The following is a 12,957-nucleotide window of genomic DNA, read 5'->3' on the forward strand; positions in this document are numbered from 1 at the left end:
TCGGACTTCTGCAAAGGGTGCGGCGGACGTCCGCCATTGGGAGTGAGTGAGGCGGACACAGACGTCCCTGGCAGACACCTGGCGTCCGCGGATTTCCGGCTGGCGGGCGGGCGGACGTCTGCTTTTAATAATTTTTTTTATCGAATCATGTATGTTTTTTTTAATGAAGTTGTTAATTTTTCCCGTTCGTATTTGTGTCGAAATTTTATTTCCGTAAACGTAAATTGCTTATTTGAGAATTTTTTTTACTGCGGGAAGTCCGCGCGGGAAGGGCGGATTGTGCAGTGGAAGTCCTAGTGACGTGGCAGGAGATGTTTTTGGGAAGTCCTAGTGGAAGGGCGTGGGGGAAGTCCGCCCACTGGAGATGCTCTAATGGAGTAGTTTTTTTGTAAAAATATTTGATAATAAGTAGATTATTTATTGTTTCAAGAAATGCAGTTTTTTTAATTTTAATAAGATCAAATTGTTTTTCAAATAAATATCAAAATCATTTCCTAGCTTGTAGTAGTTAAACACCACATTTAATATAGTTATTTACTTTAGAAGTCCTTTTGTATTTAATTAAATATCCTTACAATTACAACTATGAAATAGTTATATAGTACTCCCTCCGTCCCGCTTAAGATGACACGTTTTTCTTTTTAGTTTGTCCCAACTAAGATGACACATTTCCTTTTTTGGTAACTTTCTCTCTCTAATTAATACACTCAACTACTTTTTCTCACTCCTATTAAAATACTCATATTTCTTTATCTCTCTACTTTAATATTTACACCCACCTTCTCTCTCTCCTATTAAACACTTTAATCAATAACTCTTAAAATCCCGTGCCGACTAAGCAATGTGTCATCTTAGTCGGGACGGAGGGAGTATAACATATTCATGAACATTCATTTTATATATTGCACGTACCAATTATTGGCTAGTCTATTATTTAAAATATCAACCTAATCAACTCTAATAAGACCATAATCCTCTGTCTAGTTAGAGTCCATGAATAATGATATAATTAGTATATAGGAGTACTAACATTTTCTTTTTCTTTATTGTAATCATGTCACGCAACAAACCAAATACAATGCTACAAAAGATTTGAGTATGTTTCACGTGCAAGAGAAAAGGCATATAAAATAATTGATATGTCCATTGGGATATATATGCACTTAGTAGGAATGGACAACACTTTATATTTGTACAATGTACCTCACTAGACTTTATAATATACATAAATATAATGTAGTAGTAAATACTCCCTCTGTCCCATTAAAAATGCAACGTTTTCCTTTTTTGGTTGTCCCATTAAAAATGAAACGTTTCCTAAAATGGAAACAATTCTATCTCTACTTTTTCATCTCTCTTATTTTACTCTCTTTTCATTTACTCACAACAACACTACATAAAATCCCGTGCCGATTTCCAAATGTTGCATTTTAAGTGGGACGGAGGGAGTACTTATTATAAGCAATCCACTAAGGTGACATGGACACTTTATATTTGTGTATAATGTACGTTTTATTCACCCCCAAAAATACTCCATTCTCGTCATTCATTATCTTATACTATTATAAAAAAGTATAGTCTTATATTTATTTGTATTACTTCGAAATATATTACTTTTACTTTTTTCTTTTGCTATGTTATGGCTCAAAATTTTTCCACTTACGGGAATAGTAGTGTTTTTTAATTTTGACCCAAACAAATAAATATAATAGTAATATGGAGACCTACCGATAACAACTCTCTAAACGCAACACAATATCTGTAACTAAACAACACGAGCATCAAGACCAATCACCAAAAACGAAGACACTAGCCAACTGAAATATAAACAACAAAAAAGAAATATACCAACCACTTTCATTAAAATCGGAATCGCATCCGATCAAATTTATTTTTATGGTACGTAGAGAAGAGAGTATATATGAAATATTTCCTCTGTTCTAATAAATATGAAACATTTGGTTTCCGGAACGTGATTTTATGTAGTGTTGTTTTGTGAGTTATTGAAGATAGAGTAAAGTAAGAGATGAGAAAAACTAAAGAGAGTGTTGTTTTCAATTTAGGAAATATTTCATTTTTAGTTGTACAACCTAAAAAGGAAAACGTTTTATTTCTAATGGGACAAAGAGAGTATATTTCCTTTAAAAAGAAAAGATAATTATTAATATTAGGGACCTACGCCAACAATAAATTAAAAGTAAGATGCCAAGTGTGTGATACAATAAATCCAAAAAAGGTGGGCTACTAGTGTAAATTGATACCTCTACACCAACATGGATCGTCTTATATCACGTTTGATTGTCAAAACAACACAATTTATGTTTCTCAATTGTGAAATTACTTTCAAATATATAGTCTAACCAAAATATCACCAATTATCCTACCACTATCTAAATTTCATGTGGTAAATTGACACACATATTTGGGAAAATATCACACGTTGTAATCTATGAAATGTTGGGTCACATCTCTATAGATCATGTTTGGAATCTTCCATCCTCTTGACTCTTGTAATGCCTTTGTCTAGTCTATTTTTTTCGAATTTAATGAATTAATGTTTTCAATTTCCACGGTTTTATGTTAGAAATTCACTAGCATTTCAAATTGTTAAGCATGATTTGTTTCAACAATTTTGTTAAGTTTACTTTAAGATTAACAATTTTAGTAATGTGGCTTTTTAGAAATCTTCTAGAAATAGTAATGTTAGTAAGAGCAATGCATACATAAAACTTGTGAGTAATAATTCTATATTTGTGATTATGAGAAAAGGGATTACACCCCTCTCTTTGGAGTATGAGAGAGATAATTTAAATCAATAAATTATGATCATATATTTCACTATATATTTTGTTTAGGATTGAGATTGATCAACTCTCTCTCTTTCCATATATAAACAAATAACGTGTTATTTTCCACCTTATAAAATAAAGTATAGTCACATGGGTGGTTGATTTTATGTGTGATGTGTAGTTACTGTACCATCCAAATTCATGTTTTGATCAATTTGGACTAAATACCTACTGAATTTCTTGACTAAACCAAAATTAACTCACATCCTAGGAGTTTTAAGCCTATATTATGAGTCACTAAGTTCTATATGATGAGTCACCCTAAACTATGTTTTGGATCCAGCAAGGTTAATTCTACTTTAAATCAAAACATTTAAATATTTATATATAGCTTGTATCAATGTTCTTTTATGAACATCTAATAAATGATGCTATGCTTAAATTTAACTTGTACTAATGTTTTTTATAACATTGAGTGAATGAAAATTTTGACTTTATATAATTTGTGGTTCGCGGTTCAATCATAAATCAAAATCTGACGTATTGATATCTTCCATAATCTGACCTCAAATTTTGAATCAAAAGTTTTGTATTTATACGACACATTAGTATTTCAAACTTCAGTCACAACACCAACAATTTAGCTACAAATTTTGAATAAATAATTTGAAGTCAGCAATGGTTGATGTGGTCATTGCAACCCCGGTGTTCCTTCCGTCGCATCTCTTTTTCCACGCCGACCAAATAATAACATGACCATCGGCACGACACACCTCACCGCACCCTCCAAGCAACGCAATCGTATAGCTAGTGGCCGCGCAATAGCGAATGCGATGCGGATGAAAGTTCTTTATACTTTGGATGGTTTATTAATTCACTTCACTAGTTTGGTTGCAAAATTTAAAATAGTACTATCATTTTAATTTTTCATTAAATAAGAGTTGATTGAGAAACCACCAAATTACATTTGTGGAAAGATATATATTATCAGGGATTTTTGCATACATTATCTTTTTTATAAATGGTTTAAACCCGAGGATCAAAAGTATTGAGCCCGACTTGCATCGAATTAAAAATAATTTAAAGTGTGCCCAATTAAAATTGACTCGATTAGCATCCTGAAAGAAAAATATAAAAATCAATAATAATGCGTAATTAACATCTTTTTCACAGGCTTTAATCAAGTAGCCAATCATGCTAATCGAACATATACCGGTCTCATCTCAATCAAATATTCATTGAAAAATGAATATATTTAACTAACTTTAGGATAGGTCATTCAAGAAGCTAAATGACAAACATAATCTTCGAGTATATGCAACATAGTGGGAAATTCATACTAATCAAATCTCTAAGTAATCTCTTAAGTAAAGAATGCAAAAGCATACAAATCAAATCTCCAAGTAATCTATCTAAGTATCAAGAATGCATATGCGCCAAATGATACCGATGGGCAACTAAGATGGATCGGTTTCCTCCAACCATACATGTGCAGTGTCGTACCTGTTAAAAGAGTGTATTGTGGAAAGGAGAATTTCATTCCTTCAATTGTATAATTTACAGAAGCATACACATGGTATTAAGTAGTAGAAGAAATAGCTAAATATGGTAAAGATTTACCCTAACTAATTTCCCCTTCTCCACGGTAATTCCCTAATCTTAGGGATCTTTTCTTGATTTTATTTTATTTACTTTCCAACACTCCCCCTCGAGTTAAGTAATGGGATCACCCATTCTTAACTTGCCCAATACTTCGCGGAAGCTTCTTGAGTCCACAGCCTTCGTGAGGATATCAGCCAACTGATCTTCAGACTTTACAAAGGGAAGTTCTACTATCTTGGCTTCTATGTTATCTTTGATGAAGTGTCTATCTACCTCTACATGCTTCGTCCGATCATGCTGAACTGGGTTCTCAGATATACTGATTGCTGCCTTGTTATCGCAGAACAATTTACACGACTTCTGTGAATTCATGCTTAACTCCGTCATTAGCTTCTTCAACCATAGGATCTCGGTTAGCCCACTCCTTATTCCTCGAAATTCTGCCTCGGCACTTGACAAGGCCACCACTTTCTGTTTTTTACTCCGCCAAGTGACAAGATTCCCTCCTACAAAGGTAAAGTATCCCGCAGTCGACTTTCTATCATTTGGATTTCCAGCCCAATCAGCATCAGTGAAACCATGAATCTCTAGGTGCCCGTGTTTTTCAAACATAATTCCATGTCCAGGTGTCCCCTTCAAATATCAAACTATCCTCAGAGCTGCTTCCCAGTGAGCTACTTGAGGTGCATGCATGAACTGACCGACCACGCCCACAGCATAGGCGATGTCAGGCCGGGTATGAGATAGGTAGATCAACTTCCCAACTAAACGTTGATACCTCGTTCGAGGAGTTGGCTCAGCTCCTTCATCTATCTGTAGACTATGATTTTGCATCATAGGAGTGTCAGCTGGCTTACAATCTAACATTCCTGTTTCCGCCAATAAGTCAAGTACATACTTTCTCTGATTGATGAAGATTCCCTTTCTCGACCTCAATACTTCTATTCCCAAAAAGTACTTCAGTAGACCCAAATCTTTCATTTGAAATTCGGAAAACAAATTTTTCCTTAACTGACTGATTTCCTCTGCATCATCTCCAGTAAGGATCATATCATCCACATAAATAATTAGACACGTAATCTTTCCTTCTCTTTTCTTCAGAAATAGCGTGTGATCAGAGTTACTTTGCTTGTATCCATACTTCTTCATCACCTCTGTGAACCTCCCAAACCATGCTCTGGGTGACTGTTTGAGTCCATACAAGGTCTTCTTCAGTTTGCAAATCTTTCCTCCTTCAAATTCCTCTGTAAACCCAGGTGGTGCCTCCATGTATATCGGTTTCGATAGCTCCCCATGTAGGAATGCATTTGTCACATCAAACTGATGAAGTGGCCACTCTCTGTTCGCCGCTATCGAGAACAGAACTCGAATAGTACTCATCTTTGCCACAGGTGAGAAAGTTTCAGCATAGTCAACTCCATAGGTTTGAGTGTACCCTTTTGCCACTAACCTTGCTTTATATCGTTCAATGGATCCATCTGGCCTCCTTTTGATGGTGAAGACCCACCGACACCCCACAGTGTGGATTCCCGTAGGTTTCAGGCAAACTTCCCATGTGTTGTTCTTCATTAGAGCCTTCATCTCTACCAACATTGCTTCTCTCCAATGGGCAATTTTCATGGCTTCCTCTGCAGTTCGAGGGAGCTCCTCCTCTTCATAAAGGGCTGCTGCAAATGCCCTTGCCATCTCACTCAAGTTCGCCTTAGCCAAATTTGCCATTGAATACCGACTTCTCGTGTTAGCCTTTTCTGGGCTGTAACGCTTAGGCGGTACACCACGATTGATTCTTGAGGGGAGTATGTATCGTCCTGTGTCACCGTCAATTGCTGCATTCTCCTCTTCACCAGAGTTGTTAGAGGTAAGAATTATACTATCTGAGCTAGTTTCAGGAATTACCTCAGATATCACTGGAGGAGGACTTAACTGTGGTGTAGGCGGTTGAGGAGGCTCCACAGTGGACATGATCTGCTCGGCGGTGGCACTAGGTTGCTCTGTTGGTTCCACAGACGAGTCACCTGATTGTGGTAACACAGCCCAAGGAAGGGGTCTATAACTATCCCTCGGTTTCTCCCCCTGACTGATAAAACTCTCCCCCTGACCCCGAGTTTGGGTGTGGAAAAAATACTCACATTCTAGAAAATTACAGTTCATAGTTGTAATTATTTTTCTAGAAATTGGATCATAACATCGATACCCCTTTTGATTAGTCCCATACCCCAAAAAAACGCACTTAAGTGCACAAGCAGAAAATTTACTTCTTTCATGCTTAGGAATATGAACATATACAGAGCACCCAAAAATTCTGAGCGGAAGTGTAAGAGGTTCTGGAATTTTTGCTAGGGCTGAAAGTACTTGAAGAGGTGTTCGCATACCCAAAATTTTGGTAGGAAGACGATTAACTAAGTACACAGCAGTAGCTACAGCTTCAGGCCACAAGAATTTTGGAACATTTGAGTCAAAAAACAGGGCTCGAGTAACTTCTAGGATTATCCTATTTTTCCGTTCTGCTACTCCATTTTGTTCGGGGGTATATGGACAAGTCGTTTGATGAACTTGTTGGGGTTTGTATACTAAAAGATGCTTCGAGCGTACATGCCTTTGTACAGTCAGCTTGTGCATGTATACGAGAAACGCCACGTCCACTTGTTTACCTATTTATGAGAATAAATAATATAATATAAATGGTTTATTATTGAAATATGACAAACAAGTCTAGGGCTTTTTACTAAGAAGGTCAAGTAGGGAAATTCGATGAATCTCCTCATGAGTTTTCCAGTAGGGGACTTGGCCAGATCTAGTAAGAAGAAAAACGTATTCACAACCTAGATAGGCTTTGGCTACCTATTGGAACGGTTGCGGTGTTTGTGATAACTCTCTCTTACCTAAGATGAGATTAGTGACACCGGTGTGGTAAAGCACTGAAAGGATCTAATCCGAAATGTATTCTTTATTGCTATCTACTGAAAGAATATATTTCAAGAAAGTTTAGTACTATGATATTAATATCAATATTGTTTATTCAATCAAACGCCACTTTGACTTATCAATATGTGAGAGTTTGTACGTAACTCAAGTTCATGATATCTTGGGTGGTAGTAATTGAATAACATGAAGGTATTGGAATATTATTTCATAGAATTCGCGTGCCCAGTGTGGTATGATTAAATCCCTAAGGGGTGATCCCCAAGAGGTGTTTGAAAGAGGAATTTATTATTCAGAAAACTGCGCAGTTGGAATTTATTCCACAAATAATAAATAAAGTTTCAAACTAGAAAAACTCTTTGGAGAATTAATTTAATTCTAGTCACATAGCAGACAAAAGAATTAAATTGATGGATCAAGATAATCTTAAACGCGGGAAATATTATAAAATAAAATGGACCCAAGTTATTTGTAATTTGGTGATTTAAGTGGGAGTGCAATATTATTCTTTAGTGGAACAAAATAATATTCCATTGATAATATATTAAATCATGGGTCATTTGATTTAATTAGTAATTTATCTAATGGGTGAGCCCAACACTTAAGTCATTCCAAGGATCCCCTTACTAGCCCAATAAGGTCCACTATAAATAATGAATGAAAGGGAAACCCTAGCACACAATCCAAGACAACACAAAACCCTAACCCTAGTGCCTAGAAATCGGCGCCTCCTTCCTCTTCCTCTTGGTCTCGATTTTCGAGCCATAGTTGTGGGAGAATTAGGGTTTTGATTATTGTTCTTGATCTATCATAATTCATAGGATTAGATCTAGACAATTTGGTGTTTGTATTGGGTTTCCCTAGATCCATTCAATGTTATTTAATTGGTTTTCTAAAATCCGCCCACACGGATGGAGAATCAAGGACGAGGGAATAGTACGGAAGATTCGTGGTCGATAAACCAAGGATCTCCGGGTGGTGCAGCTAGCAACGTCAATCCAATGATGGATTATGAGGTAACAATCGAATCTACATCGAATATGCATGATTATGTGTTTATTTGATGTTATATCTATAGATCTATGTTTATTGCATGAAATTGGAGTCGAATGCATAATCAACTAAATAGATCCGTTCTAGGACCTGTTTGGTTTCCGTGTCTTCCGCTGCGGTAGTCCCAACAGAACTAAGTCTTTACTTCTAAAAAACTCTGTCATTTCTTTATTAACAAATTCCTTACCATTATCTGATCGAAGTATCTTAATAGTGGTTTGGAACTGCGTTTGAATCAAGGTGAAGAAAAGAGCAAATTTTTCAAAAACCTCAGATTTATTTTTCAAAAAATATATCCAAGTTAGTCTAGTGCAATCATCCACAAATATGAGAAAATATTTAAAAACATGACCACCAATAATAAGCGTCGGGCCCCACACATCAGCATGCACTAACGAGAAAATATCCTTAACCCGTGTCTCACTAGATTTGAAAGATTGTCTGTGGCTCTTTGCCAAAACACAAGATTCACAAGAAATATCTTTAAACTTAGAAAAATTGGGAAACAAATTTTTAAGGTAACCCGAGGATGGATGTCCCAATCTGCGGTGCCACAACCAGACTTCTCGATTAGCAGATCCGTGAGCAAGCATCGCGATGCCACCTTGTTGAGTAATCTAATCCACATAGTAGAGGCCTTGACGCTCAGTGCCACGCCCAATTATCCTCCTCGTCCTGATATCCTGTAATACACAGAAATTGGGATGCATCAATAATGTACAATTCAGCTCTTTAGTCACATGACTAATGGACATAAGTTTATGAGACAATTTTGGCACATAAAGACAATTGGAAAGTTTCAAGCTCGGCGATATCTCAATAGTTCCACTCCCACTAACAGCCGTACATTCCCCATCAGCAGTTTGAATTAAACTTTTGGTAGCCTCATTAAACATGGAAAAATCATTTTTATCATAGGTCATTGTATCTGTAGCCCCACAATCAAATATCCACCCATTCTCCTTGGAATCAGTTTTGTTTTGGGCCATGCATTAGAAATTTTTTCTAAGGGTGCAAACGGGTTCAGAGTCACAAACGACGGTTTTGGCAGTTTTGGGGCAGAATTACGATTTTTCACATGTTTAGGGTTAAATTGAACACATTTATCTCTACAAGGGGCAGATGAGGATATAGGCATATGATGGGGTATAATATTTGAAGCACAATAAATTGGGGGACCTTTCTGCAAATAAATTGGGGGATTGGGATTATCAAACCCTAATCCAGTACCTCCATATGTAGCACCCCCCTTTCTCTCGGCGAACGCCGCCTCGCCGATTACCTCCGCCGATTCTCCACGTCTGTCGCCCCCTCCGTTCCGGGAGTCTCCATCTCCGGTTCTTGTGCGAGGATTGGTGACCTCACGGTTGCCTCCTCCCGTCGGGAACAATCCACCACCGCTGCCATCGTCCACCCCGATGGCCAATCGGGCTTTTGCCCTTTGATTTTCGTCCCACCATTCGGGAAATCCAACCAAGAGAAAACACGATTCTCTGGTATGTTTCTGTTTACCGCAATGAGAGCACCACAGCTTGGATTTGTCTGGTTTGAATCCTCCTCCTCTGCGATTGGGTCCGGCAGCGCGTGGCGGTGGTGGTTGGTTGACGCGTTGCTGCTGCTGGGGTTGGTTTCGGGCAGTGAATCCTAGCCCCACGCCGCCCGATGATGAGTCGTCGCTAGTTGTTCCGGTCGGGGGATCTGAGTTTGCTGCCGGCGGCATGATTTTGAGCCGGGTAGCTTCTCGTTTCACCCGCCCGTATGCGGTTTCGGCTGAGGGCAGGGGATGTTCTTTGAGGATATCGCGTCGGATTCCGTCGTATCGTTCGTTCAGTCCGATGAGGAACTTGAACAAACGTCTTGTTCCTATGTATGTTCGGAATTGCCCGACTCCTTTGTCACAACAATCAATCGGGCGATTCTCGCATCGATCTATCTCGATCCAGATTCCATGGAGACGACGCCAGTAAGTTTCGAGGCCTTGTTCTCCTTGCACTATCTTACTTGCTCTTTCCTCCAAGTCGTATAACAGGTACGGATCGGCGGTGCTCGCAAACGTGACTGACAAGCTCTCCCACAGGGCCTGCGTAGTTTGGTGGTGTGCAAAGTCGACGACGATATCAGTTTCGATATTGTCGATTATCCAAGAAAACACGATCATGTCAGTCTCTTCCCATTCGGTGTAGCCTTTCGCCCCTGGTTCCGGAGGCGTAGGTAAACCTGTGAGGTGCCGAAGGGCTCGTCTGCCCACAATGGCTATCCTCATTAGTTTCTGCCAGAGAGGGTAGTTGTTTCCATTGAGTTTGACCGCCAGAGTGACGTTCTTACTCATTCTCCATCTTGAATCGTCATTGTTGTTGTTGTTGTTGGGTTTCTCTTCATCGTCTCCATGATCTGCCATGGTGGCCGAGATTTGGTATTCTCGAGCTGTGATGAATCTTTATTCTAAGCCTTTCTCTGATGTCATGTTAAAAGAGTGTATTGTGGAAAGGAGAATTTCATTCCTTCAATTGTATAATTTACAGAAGCATACACATGGTATTAAGTATTAGAAGAAATAGCTAAATATGGTAAAGATTTACCCTAACTAATTTCCCCTTCTCCACGGTAATTCCCTAATCTTAGGGATCTTTTCTTGATTTTATTTTATTTACTTTCCAACAGTACCAAATCATCTTCTCGAGAGGAGAGATGAAAACCGGTGAAAGTATCCAAAACCATAATATGCCCACTTCGACCGAGAGACACACAAACAGACCCAGTGAGACAGGCAAGCAAACACAATTGCAAAAGGTCGTCCAAAACCAAGACATCCAACTCCCCATTACGAGATGACGAATAGATTCTAGTAGCTACTCCAGCCCCAACATACAACACCACATAAGGGTGACTACCAACTCCTCCAAGTTTCACATTACCCTCGGCCAAGACAGAGACTTTACTCGGATCATCCATACTAAAAAAACAAGCCCTAGTGTAAGAGCTAACAAACACTAGAGATCCAGACACCAAACGAATACTGACTGGCACATCTCCGTCAGGCAAACTCATACTCTCTCCCATATACAAGACAACACCCATCACTCCATCCCAAACCCGAAAAGCTACATCACCTATATAATAAATGAAACTATTAATAAAAAACAAAATAAATTGGTAGTTAAAGCATATTTAATCTAAAAAGTAACCTGAATAAACACCAACACAACGAGACTCGGAGCCTGAATAATCCACAAGAGACCCCATCTATATCACCTTCACAAACTCGAAGGTGATCGGAGTTCTCTTCAGTGGGAATTTGCAACCGCCATATATCACCACTGTCATAGGCTACATGAAGATGACTATGGTTCGAAAAAACAATTCCACTTTCTGCCAATTCCATCAAACTTAACCAGCTGCAACGTAGTTGATGCAGCTGGAAAATGCCAGCCTATAAACCCAATTTAAAGTCTCAATAATACATATCTCATTATTTAATATTCTCTCTTGCTGATATTGGGAATTTTGGACGAGTTTAGCATGTGCTTTATGAATAATTGATATCTACACGACTTAATTAATTTCCATGTTTCAAGCATATTGTCACGACCACAACTCCCTAGTGCTAGTGAGCGTAGCTATTTCGCGACTAAACAATTCTCAGTAATCAAGGGACAACAATAAAAAGGATGAAATCACTTAAATCAATAGTATCAAAGGCATATGGGTACATAGTCAAAACGTATTCAGAGTATCAAGACTAAGTTCATAGCTTTCTAGCACATAATTCTAGATTTGCAGCGGAAGAGTCCAAGACAAAATAGCACGTATGAAGACATGCTACTTTGGGCTACCTAACTACTTATTTAAAAAGCTTGTCCCAACACCTTCGCCTGCTCGTCCACGTTCAACCTGCACATTTGAAAATAACATGCAGGGCTGAGTATTTGATATACTCAGTGGGCACATTGCCAAAAATAGTTCTATCTTTAATTGTCAATGCCACAGTTGAGTGATCACGGGGTTTTACTTAAAAGACCCGAGTCACTAAAATACTTTTCCTTTAGTAAAGATTTGATTGCGCAATCATATAACATAGATATACCATATCTGAAACTGATGTGAACCGGGAATGTGGCCACATTCCACGACGGTCACTGGACCGGCCAACTCCTTTGTTAGCTCACGATCCCCTTATGTGTACACTAGTCCGAGTAGGGTTTGCGGCCCTACTGGGACCCGAATTCGATTTAACTTAAATTGGCATAGCCAAGCAGATAGGTAATCATAAAACAAAACATGGCATGACAACATACTTGAGCAAAGATTCACATTTTCATACTGAAATCACGTTTTGAAAGAAATGCCCACCTCAAAGGCTATCTCTTAGCCGAACAAACTCCTTAGCTTGATTTTTAGATGACGCGCGAAGACGCCCCTTTAGTAACATGGAAATAATACTTAATTAGGCTTAAGAAGCCAAATGAACTCAAACGTGAATGCATCCTAAGTGCGTGCTCTTTTTTTTTTTGTTATTCTCTTTCTTATTTTTCTAGAAAAAGTTCTAGAATTCTTGAACATTAATTAAATCAGTAGATTTAATTTATTTGGA

The sequence above is a fragment of the Salvia hispanica genome, chromosome 1, assembly GCF_023119035.1.
Source record: "Salvia hispanica cultivar TCC Black 2014 chromosome 1, UniMelb_Shisp_WGS_1.0, whole genome shotgun sequence".
NCBI classification, from domain to species: Eukaryota; Viridiplantae; Streptophyta; class Magnoliopsida; order Lamiales; family Lamiaceae; genus Salvia; species Salvia hispanica.